At 42.6% G+C, this 13664-nt stretch overlaps 1 protein-coding gene and 1 non-coding gene across 35 annotated transcripts in view; one reads left to right on the top strand and one right to left on the bottom strand.

The window, feature by feature from the left end:
* The window catches only part of Rbfox2 (RNA binding fox-1 homolog 2), a 271178-nt gene that overhangs the window by 127196 nt on the left and 130318 nt on the right, over positions 1-13664 (top strand). The window lies entirely within an intron of this gene.
* LOC127201874 (small nucleolar RNA SNORA44) lies at positions 2692-2813 on the bottom strand. Its single transcript, XR_007832219.1, has one exon. It is a non-coding gene; the product is annotated as a small nucleolar RNA SNORA44 (small nucleolar RNA).

Here is a 13664-nt window from a genome sequence, read left to right as displayed (position 1 = left end):
ATTTTTAAATATTGTGAGCGTGCTTGTACTTGTCAGCCACAGGACAGGACACTGATGGCGGTCAGAGGATCACTTGCAGTACTCAGATCTCTGATTCCCCCATGCGGGGTCTAGGGGTAGCACTCAGCAGGCATGCTTGGCAAGTGCTTAAGCCGTCTGTAGCCTGTGACTTCTGGTCTTCACTTGCCTTCTCCTGCACTCTGACAAGCCCATAGCTTTCCTCTTCTCAGATAATGACCTATCTCAGCTCCTCGGAACAACAGAGCACTATGGGGACTGTGGCCTTATCTTCTCCCTGTGTGCTAGTCCTACTCACTCACAACTCCGCTGGGCTTTGTTACATACGCCTGCACCTTTCCCTGGGGCCACTATCTCTGTCCTGACTCAGAAACCCACCTCCTTTGCCAGGGTTGAATAATTTATCCCAACCACAGTATCTAAAGCAGTTTTTCCCCCTTCAGTGTGTGATTATGCTCAGAATTCACTGTTGTGTGACCCTGCAGAGGTCTGGTGTGGCTGACCTCTCAGTACCTCTCGGCCTTCCAATCCCTCCTTCTTGTCCCATTTCCCACTCTTTTCCAGCTGCTCTGGCCTTGCTGCTCTTTCTCTTTGGCCTTGTCCTTTGTGCTCTTTGTTCTGCTTGTAGTGTGCTTTTCTAGGTCCCTACACCTTACATTGTCAGTGTTTTCAGATTTCTGCTCAAGTACAAGCCTTTTAATAAACCCCTTTATAGCCTTCAAATCCTCCATTACACTTAAGTATCTTCTAAATATTGTAAAAATGCCTTGAAAGAACACGAAAACCAAAACCCTACATTTCATGTCCTCTAGAGATCTTGTTCTTTTGTTGTTGATTTGGTTTCATTTTTAGACAGGGCTTCTCTGTGTAGCCCTGGCTGTCCTGGAGCTCACTCTGTAGACCAGGTTGGCCTTGAACTTAGAGATCTGCCCGCCTCTGCCTTCAGAGTGCTGGGATTAAAGGTGTGAGCCACCCAAATCCCTGCTTTATCCTATAGAGATTTTTATCTGGCTCGTTTACTGTTGTCTCTCCAATGTAATTGTCAAAGGGATGCTAAATTACTAACATTTCCTATTGGTGACTTTTTCTTTTCAAAGAGACAGTAAGTAAGTGGTGGAACATTCCTGTCACTCTTTTTTATAGACACTGTCTGCCTCCCTCCCTTTCCCCCTCCCTCCCTCCCTCCCTCCCTCCCTCTCTCTCTCTCCCCTTTGGTGCCCCCCCCCACCCTCCTCCCCCATTTGTATGTGTGTGATGGCATTGGTGGCTAAGACTGTAGAACTACATCTGATTCTGGTGGGTGTACTTTGTATGAATGGTGTTTGACAAGCCATTGTACTTTCTTGACTACAAGATCATAACAGCAGCATAGAAGACAGGCATTTGTAGGAACAGAAAGCTCTCAAAGGATGCCTGCTGTATAGGAGATGTTGATACTGTGCTGGTTACTGCAGTTACTACTGTTGTAGCCCTGGACCAGCTATGCGGTGCCAGTTGTCCTCCTGAGCAGCAGGACTGATTGGACTCTCTCTACCACCTGTTCTTCCCTCTTCAGGTGTGTTGGTTCCCCTGCTGTTCCCCCTTGTCCCACCTCTCTCTCACAGCTCCAGCATCTTACTCTTTCTTCCCTCCACTTCACTCAGCAGCAATTTGTAAGGCTTACTTTTCCCTTTCCATTCTGTTTGCAATCTTGCTGTTTTGTTTTCTTGCCTCCCCCATTTTGTTTCCTGTATAAACTGAAGCAAATTTTCCTTACAGCTTTTTTGCCTGGAATTACATTTGTGTATTTAAAAAAAGGAGTGTTGTAGGTGTCCAAACAAAGATAAAATTGAATTACTTTTTGTTTTGTTTTACGAGACAAGTTTTCTCTGTGTACCCTTGGCTGTCTTAGACTTGCTTTGTAGACCAGGCTGGCCTCGAACTCGCAGTGATCTGCCTGTCTCTGCCTCCCGAGTGCTGGGATTAAAGACATGCACTGCCACGCCTGGCTAAAATTGAATTTTTATAGAGTAGAAAAACCACAAACAAGCCTAACTTAAGGACTGTGCCCGGCACTAGAACCCTTGTGAGTATTCCTGCTCCTGTCTCTGGCTTCACACCTCTGCTTCCGTAGCAGGCGGCTGGAACATGATCGGGGAGTCTTCCCTGTGTACTGCATCAGCACTGTCTGAAGCTTCCTGCTATCTTATTTTACTATTTTTTTTTTATCTTTTTTTTTTTTTTTTAATTTTGTTTTTGGTTTGGTTTGGTTTGGTTTTTTGATGCAGGGGCTCTGAGTCTATATCTGTTGATACAGTTGCGTGGTCTCAAAGCTCCCCTCTACGCCTTTGTTAGTCAGTAGTTCTTGTGGCCTAATCTCCACAAGCACATGAGTATGTGAGTTTGTTCTACCCCCTCCCCAGCGATCACATCTGATCTATACTAGACCACTGCAATTAAAAGCATGTTTTAGAACTATGATCTATTTTGTGACTTTTAGTATTATATGATAGGAGGTGAACTCCCTTTAGCATTGACTTCAGTGCTTAACAGTCTTGTATCTGTAAGGTGAGCCTCACTGTTGTTACCTATGCTCACAGTATCACAAGAACATTTCTCTTTTTATTTCTTGGCATTTAAAAAACTATTTTTTTTTCTTTATTTTCTTTTTCTTTTTTCCTTTTTTTTCCCCATGTGTATAGGAAAGCTGAGTGGCAGCTGCAGGCACTGTGCTGGCCTGGGCTGTCAAAGTCTCTCCAGTTACTCTGGCATGCAGTTGAAAAAACTATTTATTTTTTATGTGTAGGATTACTTTACCTCCAGGTATGTTTGTGCACCGTGTGTGTGTCCATCCATTGCCAGGGAAGCCAGAAGAGGACATCAGTGCCCTGGAACTGGAGTTACAGACAGTTGTGAGCCGCCATGTGGGTGCTGGGAACTGACTAGGTCCTCTGGAGGAGCAGCCTGTTAAATGAGGCACTCTCTTAACTGCTGAACCATATTTCCAACCCTCTGCTCCATTTCCTGACGGGTAAATGGATGGGTGTGTGTACGTGTGCACATGAGTGAGTGAGTGAATGAGTGAGTGAGGTAGAGAGAGAATACACTTTGATTTAATGGTACTTTGTAATTTTCAATAACATTCATTTTCCTTTGAAATGCTAAAATTCACTTCTTTTATATAAGTAGACTAAATTTTAATTTATACCTTACAAATTTTATATTTACATTGAATAATAAAGCTCTATTTTAATTACTTGCCTCTTGTCTGGGACAAAATACCTGACAGATTAAGGAGGGGTTTCTTCTTCTCACTGTCCAAGAGTAAATTCCATCATAGAAGAGATGTTGTGGGAGGAGCCTGAAGCAGCCATCACATTGAGTCCACAGTGGAGAAGCCGATGCAGTCGGTGTCGATGCCGAGTTGACTTTCTTCTCTTTATTCAGTCCTGGATGCCAGCCCTTGAGATGGTGCTGCCCACAGTAAAAGTGGATAATTTCACCTAACTTAACCCAGCTGAGCAGCTCATTTACAGATGTGCCCAGAGATGTGTCTCCTAGGTGATTTCATCCACTGGAAATACAAGCCCTTTATTTATATTTCTAATACTTTAAGCAAAACGTATTAGGAAGAGTTCTGAAAGTATTGAAAAGTCACCTTTGTTTTGCTGATAAAATGTGAATTTTAAAATATAGAGAGATAAAATGGGGTCAGGATAGTAGGCTGGTTAGAAAAGTAAAAACTTTTCCAAGTTATTAAAATTGCATTCTGTATGCCATGAGCATGCACAAACACACACATATGCAGACACATACATGTAGATACACACTCACACATGGGTTGCTACACATATGCCCAAAGAGGGAGAGAAAGAAGAGCGTGCATCTCATCCCATCCACTCAGACCCGACTGAGCAGCTGCAGCATCATTTGGGAGCTAGGTAAAAGAGCCTTTCCTTTTGTAGCTGCATCTGTTTGAACAGTTCATTAGTTGATGAAGGTTCACTGAGTTTCTACTGTGTTTTTAAAGAGTTTATGTGAAGTCCTCCCATCCTCTCACATACATACCTGTAATCCCAGCACTGAGGAGGCAGAAAGACATGGATCTGAGGCAAGCCTGGCCAGTCTAGTAAGCTCAAGACTATTCTGGGTTATACAGTGAGCCTCTGTCACAGACAGAGTCACAGACAGACATAGGCACATTGTCTGGATCTTTGCTAAAACTAAACCTGGCCAGTGACCCTGTGGCAACATTTTCATTCTCATAAGCAGAAAGAAATGAAAAGGAAAAGGGGGATAAGGCATGTATTTGTTCTTTAAGTTAGAACTTCACCATTTTGAATGCTTTCAGGCTTATTGTCTTAGCCTGCTAGGACTAATGTAAAAAAGTACCACAGACTGCTGACCCAACAGAAACTTGATTAGAGAGGTCAACCTGCCAGCATGCTCTGCTTTATTTCAAGGCATTTCTCTTCGTTTATAGGCTTCTGCCGTTCTTACATTTTGGCCCATGTCTTAGTTGGGATTTCTATTGCTGTGACTATGACCCTGGCAACTGTTAGGAAGGAAAACATTTCGTTGGGGCAGCTAACAACTTCAGAGGTTTAGTCCATCATCATGGTGGGGAGCATGGCAGCGTGCAGGCAGACATGGTACTGGAGGAGCCGAGAGTTCTGCATCTTGATCCTCAGGCAGCAGAAGGAGACTGTGTGCCACACTGCCTGTAGCTTGGAGACCTCATAGCCTGCCCCCACAGTGACACACTTCCTTTAACCAGGCCACACCTACTCCAACAAGGCCTAATAGTGCCACTCCCTAGAGGCCAAGCATTCACACACATGAATCTATGGGAGGCCATTCCTATTCAAACCACCACAACCTACATACCTTCTTTGTGTTAAAGTGTGGTGGTGGTGGGCGGGGGGAACCACAGACAATTCATGACACTTTAATTCAAGAAGAAATGAAGTTTGTAGACTGGTATGGTAGCACGTGGCTATAATTTAACCACCTGGGATGCCAAAACAGTGCAATCCTTTCATGAATTGGGCATGGTTTCTAAGAACTTAAAAGTTAACTATATGTGTTAACTCTTTAACAGATTAAGCAGTATGTGGAATATTTCATATATCTTTCTGTTAAGCATACTAAAACCTCATACATTTATTTTACATAAGTTATTTTTAGTTGCTGTAGCACAAACGTGGTTAGTGTTCTTGTTACTGACTGTCCTTTGCTAAATCATTTTCTCACAGCATTGTTCCCAGTGGTGGTTCAGAGGTTGCTAGAGATGCTGGTGTTTAGATACACTTCTACTGAAGCATTTCATTTTTTATTTTTATTTTTTTGAGGTTATAATAGAATCACATCGTTTTTTTTCTTTTCTTTCTCCAAGCCTTTCCATATACCCCTCCTTGCTCTCTTTCAAGTTCATATAGTGTCTTATTTTTTATTACTTGTTGTACAAACGTATATGAAGATGTAGTCTTAAATACATACATCTCCCTAAGTACATTATATATATATGTCCCTGAACACATAAATCCAGCATGCTCAGTCTGTGTACCGTCACTGGTGCGTGTGCATTATATATGTCCCTGAACACATAAGTCCAGCATGCTCGGTCTGTATACCGTCACTGGTGCGTGTGCATTATATATGTCCCTGAACACATAAGTCCAGCATGCTCGGTCTGTATACCGTCACTGGTGCGTGTGCATTATATATGTCCCTGAACACATAAGTCCAGCATGCTCGGTCTGTATACCGTCACTGGTGTGTGTGCATGTTTTCAAGGCTGAAATGCTGGCCTCCACCCCCCTCAGCACTCCTCAGGTGCCTGTAGGTCTTTGTGTATGGCTGAAGCCTCATGAGCATGACCCCTCCCCCCACTCAACTTTTAAAAAAGGAACAGCCCAGATAAGGCTATTTTGATAGATCCACAGGCTTGCACACTTGGATCTTAGCTTCTCTCAGTTTCTTCTTTGGCCAGCCTTTATTCACTTTCACAGTTCTTACTCCGCAATATCAGTTTTCCTATAGTCCCATTGTTGCATTTAGACGCTATTGCTGGTCTGAAGAACATTTCCCCTTCTGCTTGGCGTTTTACAATTCCTTACTTTTCCAACTTTTGATTTTCCCATTTTAAAAAAATATTGTCTCTCCTCTGGCTACCTAGTACATAGTATTTGGAGAAACTGAGTTTTATTTTGAAATGTGGGCCTTGGAAATGTGTTTGTCCCTGGCCAAAGCTGTTTTCCTTCACTTACCTATCTATCCCTTCCTAGGTAATTAGCACAAATGAATATAGTGACCTTTTGGAATCTCTTTCAAGGACACTGGCCAACGCGCCAGCTCCCCCAGGGAGACTATTGGATGGAAGCAAGCTCCATGAAGTAAGAACAAGAAGTGTGAACCTTTAACACAGCAATTTCAAAAGTATGGAAGCAATAACGGATGCCTAGAAATGCTCTGTGCCTTACCACTGAAAGGGTTAAAAACATCCCCTGAGCTAGTCTCTTTAAGTGGCATGTTCTGTGTAGTTGTGTCAGTGTGTTGATAAGTGGACTAGACTCATGGTTTAAAACTCACTTTTGCATATGAAGTTAAACAAATAATTTGTTAACTCTTGTATGCTGTCACTAAACAGACTGTAAAATTTCAAATCACTAGCTGTCAGACAACATAAAAATATACCCCGCTGCTTTGTGGGAGGTGATGGGACCTATTTTTTTTCAACCTTTATCAAAAAAAAAAAAAAAAAAAAAAAAAATTGGCATAGGATCTGCCCGTCTGGCTGTGTGCCCTGCACCACGGCACGCGTTCTCACAGAACAGCTGATATTCTTAGGGAAAGGAGGCGCCTAACAGAAAGCAGCGGGCGAGCCTATCAGAGAAACAGCGACCTGGAAGGGTTTAGTCCACATCAGTCTTGCCACACCAGTCTGCGTTAGCATTTTGTGTGTTTAGAGCTCTGGTCCCAGAAAAGAATGAAAGGGTCATGGAGACCAGAATCTTGTAGGCAGCACACAATCTCTACAGTTCAGAAATGAAGTTTTTTTTTTGCAGGATATGGTGGCACATTCCTTTAATGTGGTGGCTGAGGCAGGCAGATCTCTGAGAATTCAAGGTCAGCCAGGGCAACAGGGTGAGACCCCATCAGAAGAAAAGGTTTAAACCTCCAGGTCATAGTCGGCATGTCAGAAAATAGGTGGTATGTGCTGTTCTGGGTTGCTGGAAGATTCAGAAGATAAAAGTAGGTATTATGAAACTAGGATTTCAAAATGTTAAGAAACACTGCTTTAGAGGCTTTCATTTTCTTGGACTAGAAGAATGTCGGCTTTGGTAAATGTGCAGTAGAAACATGTCATTAGAGCTTGTTCTGGCTCCAGGATGTGGGGTAGTGTGGTAAAGTGCAGGCACAACCCGGGGGCACAGCCCTAACCCACGTAGTCACATGGAGACCCGAAGCCATGTTCCTTCAGACTGTTAGCCACCCAGCTCTCTCGGGCGGGGGCGCCCCTCAGGGGCACTGGCAGTTTTGGGAGCTGGAATGTGTCTCGTCAGTCCCTGCCTTGAGGAATCACCATGAGGTGTGGGCCTAGCCATTAATAATGAATGTGAACAAAGGTGACTCTTACAAATGACACAAAAAGCTTTTTCATCAAAGGGAACCGTAGGAAGAGGTAGGACTAGGAAGTAGATTGGGAGACTTACCCAAACTAGAATTACTGTGCAGTGTATAGAAGTTAGAAATAGGGCATTTGATGCCCACTTTAATCCTAGCACTCAGGAGGTCCAGGAAGGTGGATCTCTGTGAGTTCAGAGTTCCAGGACAGCCAGGGCTGTATAGAGAGACCCTGTCTCAGGAAAATAAGAATATTTGAACAGAGGCGTCCTTGAAGAAGGAGTTCCAAACTTGTTAGTTTCTGTCCTATTGGCTTTAAGCTGTATTTGGGGGTTTGACATCTAGTTAAAACTCTGGGTGGAAAGGCCCTCAGAATATGCTACACATTTCAGTGTCTTAACTCGGTTTTAGGGGTCACCTGTAGAGCCCAACTGTATTAAAGACGTATACATTCTTCTGTCACTTAATCTTGCCTAGATTTAGTGAAAGTGTGGCAAGCCTGGTATCCCAGGAAGTATATGAAGGCTAAAAGATGATCAGGATTGCTTGACACACAGATAGATGATGGGTTACTTCGGAGTAGAACTATCTAGGTGCATTAGAGCTGTACTGTGGGGTGGGGTTTAAGGACTCTGCCTTCATTTCAAATCTTTTTAGTCAGTACTCTTACTTTTGAAAACCAAAGATGATTGATACAACCAAAGTAGATAATACGTTATCTACTGGATAGACTGTGGAGCTTAGAGAGCCATCTGCAGTGCAGACCTCACTGTGATTCTGGACAGAGCTTGCTTACAACTTACCCTGTTGTAGAAAGGGAGAAAAAGTATACTGCAAGAAAACTGAATTGTAGGAGACTAGACAGTAACAAAGAAAATGGCTCCAACTCTGGAGACATTGACAGGACTGTGATGGCAGAGCACTGGGGCTGCCGCTCAGTCCTGTAGATCTTCCCTGTTGTATAGATGCCCTGCGTAGGTTGACCTGCAGCATTTAAATGTTTTCCTGGTAGTATAACTGTAAAGGAGACTGCAGAGAAGACTGCTGTGAAGTGGGGTGCTACGGTGCACAGCAGACTTGTGAGTTTCAACACTAGGGACTTGCAGCTTTCTCCAGTCAGTGGCCTTCAGGTACCATTTATTCATTTATTTTCTTTTACTTAGTGAACACATTGTACGCCTACTGTGAGCCACCATTGAAGCACTGAGTGTGTTAAGGTGTTTTTGGTTCAGATACTAAATTCCTCCATGCTTCATCGTAGAACCTGCTTTTGTACATTTCTGGTGAAGATGGAGCAGTCTGGTGAGTGAGACAGACAGTCTGGGATGAGAGGAACAACCCAGGGCAGTTACGTCGGGTTATAGCCACAATGAATAAATGATAGGCCAGTTCCTGGAGAGCAAATGAAAATTGTTCTTTGCTGTGTCCACAAATATTTCAAAATTGAAGGATGGGTTTCCATGCATTGTTAGTTTAGAATAGTGAATAACAGGGTCATTTGTGTGTGTGTGTGTGTGTGTGTGTGTGTGTGTGTGAGAGAGAGAGAGAGAGAGAGAGAGAGAGAGAGAGAGAGAGAGAGAGAGAGAGAGAGAGAAGAGAGAGGTGGGGGAGATCTGTTTCTTCGTTTGGTTTGTTTTTATTGTTTTTTGAGACACAGTCTTACCATGTAGTTGTCCTAGAACTCACTATGTTGCCCAGGCTGGCCACGAACTCACAGAGATCTGCCTGTCTCTGCCTCTGCCTCTGCCTCTGCCTCTGCCTTTGCCTCTGCCTCTCCCTCTGCCTCTGCCTCTGCCTCTGCCTCTGCCTCTGCCTCTGCCTCTGCCTCTGCCTCCCGAGTGCTGGGATTAAAGGTCACCATGCTCTGGAATAACACAGCTTTTAATGAGGTTTAAAAAGAAAGGTGACTTGAAGGTATCAGTGGTAGATCTTTTCCCAGCACTGTGAGACTAACCCAGACTCTCCAGGAAAATTCTGCATAACACCCTTGGTCCTTAATTTTAACCAGATCTTCTTTCTTAAGTTTCCCTTATAGTTGTACATTTTTAGATAGTCTAAAATCCAGTTTTAAAAACTAGTTGGAGCTGGTGTGGTGGCATATACATTTAATTCCTGCCTTGTATGTTCAGCCTGGTCTACATATGGAGTTCTAGTCTATCCAAGTGACACAGTGAGACTCTGTCTTAAACATACGGTTCAAAACCAAGCTCAAGTGGTTGTGATCTGTCTTAGATATTACCTTTGATGAAACAATTATTTCTGAAACTGAGTCTTCCGATAGTAGTGTTTTGTCCTTAAGCTAAATAAATGAAGATTCCCCTAGAGTAATAAATTACACAGAGTGTGTGCTGGATGGAAGCCAGGGCCTGGCACATACTAGCTATGGGCTTTGCCACTGAGTTATATCCTAGCCCAAAACAAAAGTTCTAAAAAGATTTATTATTTTAGTTGTGTGCACATCCACATACCGGTGTGTGCACCTCGAAGTTGAGGTGGTTGTGAGCTGCCTGGCGTGGGTCTCAGAACCCATCTCATCTCCTCAAAAGTTGTAAGAGTGGTATGTGCTCTTAACCCTCAGCCATTTCTCTAGCTGCCAGAGACAGACAGATGTTAAAACTCTGAAATTACTGTTGCTTAATTGGCAGAATGCCTTTATTTTCCCTTCACAAAATATTTTTCAAAGACTTTTAATTAAAAAACAATGAGACGTACCAATAAAGGAAGAGCCTGAATTCTAGGAGCCCTTAGAAAAGCAGTAAGGGGGCTGGAGAGATGGCTCAGAGGTTAAGAGCACTGTCTGCTCTTCCAGAAGTCTTGAGTTCAATTCCCAGCAACCACATGGTGGCTCACAACCATCTATGATGAAATCTGGTGCTCTCCTCTGGCCTGCAGGCTTGCAGGCAGGCAGAATACTGTATACATAATAAAATAAAATCTTTAAAAAAAGAAAAGAAAAGCAGTAAGATGTAGTGTTTGACAAGCTTCTAATGTGCAGGCTCAGGACCAGAGGGCTTTCAGATTGGCAGCTTCTGGGACTGTGGGCATTTGTTGCTTAAGCCTCCCATAATTGAGGACTCTGAAACTAAAATGCTTAGAAATCTAAGAATTCTCAACAGACACTTGAAGATTGCAGTATTTTCATTTTTAGGGTTAACACGATTTGACTTATGTATTAAAAACATGAGCAATAAACCAAAGGATTATTATAGGGTCTGCATACTGACTATGATATGTACAGCTGTGTCACCAAGGGCACAAAGAATGTGGACTCCACACAATGTTTTGTTAACTCTGTAGACACATTGCGTCGAGATTATGAGTATATCCATTAACCCAGAAAGGTTTTTAAAATTATCTTTTTGTCTTACTTGTTTTAACATATATTTTAAAAACCCACCTGTAAATGAATTTTAAATTATGCCTATGTAAAGTGTCTTGAGGGTTCCCAATAATTCCATATCTAAAACAAGGGCGTCTTTCTACTTAATTCCAGTAACATCAGAATCAGACCATTAACTTTAGCTACTGTCATCAGACTGGCTGTGCGTGTTTTTTAAATCTTTTTTAAATAGACGTGAAGTATCAGATATATGGTTTGCAAATGCCTTCTTTCAACAGTGTTCTTGGCAGTGATGGACTTTTGAGCTTTGTATACAGATGTGGTACACATGTGTGTACAGGTTGGTTAAGTGTTTGTAGAAGCCAGAGGTGGACATTGAGTGCCTTCCTTAATCACTCTCCAGCATATTTTTGAGACAGGATCTTGCAGTGAGCTCCTGCACCTTTTTTTTTTTTTTTTTTTTTTTTTTTTTTTTTTTTTTTTTGTCAGTGCAACGTTACAGACAGGAGCCACAGTCGCGGGCTTCTGTGGGTCTCCATGCTTGCAGGCTCTGGACTTTCCCAGCAGAGCCATTTCTCCCATCCCTCCTTGAGCTTTTTATTTCCAAATAATTATAAATTCACACACAGCTTCCCAAACTTCAGAGAGTTCTGGGTCTCTTTTCTCCAGTTTTCAAGATGGCCACACGTAACACTAGTGCAGCTTCTCTGCAAGGACCATGGCAGTGATGCTGTGAAGACACGGACTTTATTACTACAGGCTCCTCTTGTTGCTCGTTTGCAGCCATGTCCTCTGCTTCTGCTCCTTGAATGGCATGGCTTCCCCTAATCTGTTCTTCATTTCAACAGTAGAAGAAATATTTGTTTATCTTCTCTCTCTTTCTTCCCTCTTCCCTTCCCCTCCCTCACCTATCATGAACAAAGGATCACAGACATCTGTAAAGAGGGTTTTGTGTGAGGATAAGTCTTTCTATGTGAGTGACTCGGTTCTACTATATTCTTGTCACATTTGGTATCATTACTCCTTTTAAGCCTTTCTGGTCAGTCTATAGTCTATTTTGCTATAGCTTTAATGTGCATTTCCCTGTTAGTGTGCCATTTGTTTGTTTGTTGTCATCTTTAGATAGTCACACAATGTCCACATCAGTCCAGCTCACATGTGTTATTGAATGAGTCCCTCTTCTACCACCACACAAAAGCAGGAAAAGAATGAAAGGGAAACTTTGTTGTAGGCTTTGGGACTTTGGAACTAAGGAGACAGGGTTTTGGACCCTGAAGTACGCTCATTAGCAGGCCTAGCCCCAGCAGAAGCCCCTGTCTAATCTGCAGCTCTCCCAGTTAACCCATGAGGAGATGAAGTAGGCCTGAATTTGCCAACTGTGATTATTTCCATTGTGAAAACAAAAGTAGCTATTCATTTAATCCTGTTACGTGGTGTTGATCTGAGAAATCACTGGATTCATGCTAGGATTTGGGGTTTAATCCTGTAAGGATCAGACTTTCTCATCTTATTTATCCTAAGTCCTTTTTAATCTTACTAATTATGCCAGGCTATTTTCCCAAAGGGTTAGTGTGTGTGCAGGGATGCATGGGTGTGCCTGTGTGTGTTTATGTGTACACACATAAGATAGTCATGTCTCACCTTCTGTTTTTAAAAGAGAACTCGAGCTTTCTCATGAAGAGGTACAGAGCCCTTCACTGGTCTCCAGATAAGCATCACCATTGGAAGCATGGCACCAGCTCTGTATTCCTATAGCTATGGCTAAAGAAGGCCTTGGCAGGCTTCTGATGAGGAACTCTAGTCTTAATCTTGGATTTCTTGAAAAGGCATATGGTACTCTGCTGAAGGGCGTGTGCGTGTGGGTGTGAATTTAGAGGCTCTTAGAAATATTAATTGAATTAATTATAATTGTGATACCATTCCTCTATTGTGGAGCAGAAGTAGAAAAACAGTTTTTAACTTTTGACCTCCATGCTGAAATTGTACTGAGTTTGTTAGGAAACAAAAATACACAGTTTTGGGGCTTTTGTACTCACTTTGCAGACTAACTCAATGGAGCTTTGGACTCTCTAATTCATTCTTTCCTTTATCTTTTTTCTTTTTTTCAACGAATATCATTATTGGCCACCCCAGCAACCAAAATGACAAATTTTAGCCATAAATTATTATTATTATTTGGAGGGTAGGAACTTTCATAATTGGATCGGCAGTGTTATGATTGATTCAAAAACTGAGTGCTAAATAGCGCGCACGCGCACATATACACACGGTCTCTGGTTGCTTGCCCTCATTGTGCAGTTGTTGTTTTTTCATTAGGAGGGGCCTGCCACAGTACTGTGTTGGTCAGAAAACAATGTGCAGGGGATGGCTTCCACTTTCCACAATGTGCACCCCTGGGATCCAACTTAGGGCAGGCTTGGTGACAGGTGCCTTCACCATGGAGCCTTCTGACTGCCCTAACATGCAGTTTTATGCAGGAGTGTCTGATGCAGAACCTTTGAATTGCTGTAAGATAGTAATTTGATGCTGTCAGTGAGAAAACCCTAGGAGATAGTCTTAATCCTTACAGGGTTAAAAATATCTCATAATAACCTTATGGCTTAAGATTTCCATATATACAAAGTATGCCATAGCAAACTGCTGTGGTGTGAAGTGAAATGAGACTGGCTGGGGTGGGGGTAAGTTGCCCTTTATTTGCTTT

This window comes from Acomys russatus, chromosome 17, assembly GCF_903995435.1.
Source record: "Acomys russatus chromosome 17, mAcoRus1.1, whole genome shotgun sequence".
In the NCBI taxonomy this organism is placed as follows: domain Eukaryota; kingdom Metazoa; phylum Chordata; class Mammalia; order Rodentia; family Muridae; genus Acomys; species Acomys russatus.
The sequence above is the reverse complement of the archived record's forward strand: the minus strand, read 5'-3'. Positions and strand labels throughout refer to the sequence as shown.